Below are 3,760 nucleotides of genomic sequence, written 5' to 3' on the forward strand. Positions count from 1 at the left end.
GAAACCATACACAGTCAGCTGACAGCTCAGCTGATTCCCTCAAGCATCCAATTGGCAAATATAATTATTGGTGCCTTATTTAAGATAGTTTAGGCAAGGAGGTCCCAGAACAACTTTTGACAAAAGTGGTCCTGACTGAATGAATGGTTGTTTGCAGTTGTGTAGCCACTCCCTTTTTAAGATCATTAGCATTTTATGCTAGACATTAGACATTTCCCTCCATAGATGTCCTGAATGGAGAGGAGAGAGATGATTTTCTCAGCTGTCCACACAATTTACTGTCTAATATTCTGATGTGTTGGAGTTCCCATACCAGGTGATGATGTTGCTGGTGAGGGCTAGGTGTAATGTCTGTAAAATTATTATTTCAATTAAGGGTGCAAACACTAGTGATATGCTGAAACATGCTTCTATGCAAAATGGACTTAAATTCCAACAATGCCATGTATTTGACACTGTAGTGTCACTGCTTCCCAACCAAACACATGTCCCATGGGAAAATATCCTATGTTACAACAAACATTAGTGCCATGCAGGTAGCTTAGCAGATTTTTTCTTTGAATAAGAAAACCTCAATGAAAATGAAGGCTGTATGACTGCTGTCATATACAGGGGGTGGAGGAGAGGGATAAAGCGGATGGAGGAGAGGGATGAAAGGGGCCGAGGAGAATGATGAAGGCAGTCAAGGAGAGGGGTAAAAGGGGTGGAGAAGAGTAAGGAAGGGGATGGAGGAGAGGGATTTAGCTAGTCGAAGAGAGGGATGAAGGGATCAAGGATAGTGATGAAAGGGGGTCAACTGCACAGGGAGGAGGGTGGAGAGAAACTTGATAAACTTATGGCTTTATTATCACCCTATGGTTCCTGTAATAAAAGAAGACAAGGCAAATTATTTAGATGGTAGTATTAACCCTAACACACATCTCTTGATAGTGGGAGGAAAGCTAGGAAAACCTAGGATGGCTGAGGTTCAAACGAGGACTTTTTTGCTGCAAAGCCACATTGCTGACCACTGAGCCACCGTGCTGCCCGCTGAGAAGGGAGAGAGGAGAAGAATGGGATTTTGGAGGTTGAGTGTTGTGAGAACTCTGAGAAGGGTTTTAGTATATAGGTGTTCACAAGTGATTCAATTAGAGAGGCACAGGTGATAAAATGAGTGTCAGTGAGTGTGACATGGTCTTCTTCCTGAACCATAGGACAGAGTGGGAATCAATGAAGAATCGGGCCAATAAGCAGAATCGGTAATGACATTGTTATGAATAAAATCTTGTGAATTCCTATAGGTAGAACAGGGTAGTATGGTGGGCAAACAATATGCCGTCATCTCTGTACTGGTCCATATTGTTAATCAACGGTGGGAGCATATAGGTCCAAGGAGGTCGGGAGCCTAGCTTTAATGTGTCTCATAACTAACTGTTTGAAGCTTTTTGTGCTAACATACTTCAGTTTGACAGGGTGGTAGTCAGCTGGGGAACCAAGATGATGGTGACCACCTGCGAGACATGCAGCCTATTTCAGCGAGATATTATTACAATTATTATTTTTGAGGATTCACAGTGGCTAGAATCCTTCTCACGTAAGCTGCGTGTAGCCTCGATCCACTTCTTTATTGATCCCATCACAGACTCTGTGTGTACTCCTCAATATCAGTATCAGTATCTGAAGCAGCCATATAATGCTGAGGGAATAGTTTTTGTACTGTATTATGTAGCTTCAGCAGGGGACTTGGGGGGTTGTAATGAGAAAAACCGAAATACGATCAGAGTGACCAAGGTGGGGGTAAATCCATGTTGTCTTAAGGTTTTCATGGTTGAAATCCGCAGCAACAAGAAAACTGCAAGGGTAGGCTGTCTGGTGCTCACTGATGGCACTGTGGAGCTTCCCTAGTGCCTCCTTAGCATTAAAACTTGGATAGATATACACAACCACCACTTCAGTGGCATTGAATTCCCTTAGAAAGAAGAATGAATGACATTTTACAATTTTACAATTTCACCAACTGTGAATAATGGCTTCCAACTACTAAATCATTAGTACACCAGGCTCTATATATTCAGACACCCAGCCCCCTTGATGGGTCTTGAACACATATCATTTCTGTCCACATGCGGGGTTGTTAAGCCTGTCCAGCTGGATAGCTGTGTCTGGAATGTCACAAAGCCAAGTTTCTGTGAGAACAAAAATCCGGTCTCTCATTTCTGTGTGTTTAGTTGCAAACACAGGTAGTGTGGGTTGTTACCTAGAGAACTGAACATTCTCAATACAACTGGACAGTAGAACTGAGGAGACAGTCTGTTGAAGTTAGCCTTTACCCTTGCATGGATTCCAGCCCTGTTATTGCATATGACTCTCCTTATGCAACGCCTCTTGTGCTTCCTTTCTTGGGTGATTAAAGGAGGTAAAGGCAAGGAGGGTGCATCTATGTAGCTGTGAATAACAGTCTCTGATGTTATTCTCCTCTACATCACATCACCTGCTGGTTCAGTGGGGTGCAGCAGCATGGAACCAGAGCTCAGTGGTGACTGCACTGTTATTCAAGTCAAAGTGAAAGGATTCTCCTTACTGTTATTATTGTCATGTCAGACACCCCTCTGAAAGCTGCTGAGAGGGAGATAATGAAGCTCTCAGGCAGGGCAGATGGCTCTCAATATAAATAAACAATATGATCTTTGTTGAACATGGCTGTTTGAGCAGGTGTATCAAGTCAAATAAATAGAAGGGAGAGTCCATTAAATCCAGATCTTCTCTGTAAGTGAGAGAGCAGCAAAAGACACTGAACTGCAAAATAAGAAACATGTTTTTTGTAAAGTCTGAATGATGTTGATCAGCAGTGGGAAGTACTTAAAACATTTTAGATGCAGCTGGATATTCCCATTTTCCAAATGCATATTTTTACAACGATATTTCAGAAGGATTTTAGAATAAGTTGAAAAAACTCTCACTCACTTCTGGACCTTTTTTCAGCAGTGACCAGGGTGACTTTCAATGAAAAATGCTCACTGGATAGTATGGAACCTCAGTCACATTGTAACAGTCTCCTGGGTTTCATTGCAAAGACTGGATTGAAACAAGAGTGTTAAGTCATGGCACTGACATGTGTAAGCACCTCCAGCTTATCATATGCAGTGCCCAGGTTGAGCTAATCAGAAGTCCACTCCTCATCACATCCACATCTTCAGCTTTCTCTTCATTCCTTCATCACCAAGTTTTGCAGCTGACTGAAAAAGTGTCTGTTACATGTTTACCTGCAATTTTCTATAGTGGTCCCAATAATATTTGTTAGTTAATACTAATATTAGTTTTGTAGTTTTGCATGGCTAAGCAATGTTTGAGTCATAAAGTGTTATAAATGCAGTTGCAAGAACACTTTCCACTCGCATTTTTTTATTTGAAAGAGAACTAATTGTAACTATTCTAATTATATATTAACTCCCCTTGCTCTTTCATTCACTTTTGTCTGTGGGATGTCTCTCATTTTGACTCCCATGTGACTATCACTTATTACCACTACGATACCATTGTCTCCGTTTCTCAGCAGTGGGGTCTATGTTGTTTTTCAGTTTCATTCCCTCATGGTGATATTGATTTTATACTGTTAATCAATACACATATGAAATATTGTTTGTGACCTGGTTCGCAATATGGCTCACTGGAATAGTAAGGGGGCAAATTTGCACCAAATGTTTTCATATGACCTCATATGTGCAAAAATCACCAGAGCACTGACACGCTGTTTGGTTGGCAGCACAGTTAGAGGTGAATT

The sequence above is a fragment of the Morone saxatilis genome, unplaced genomic scaffold, assembly GCF_004916995.1.
Source record: "Morone saxatilis isolate NCDOM2014 unplaced genomic scaffold, NCSU_SB_2.0 Contig7, whole genome shotgun sequence".
NCBI lineage: Eukaryota > Metazoa > Chordata > Actinopteri > Moronidae > Morone > Morone saxatilis.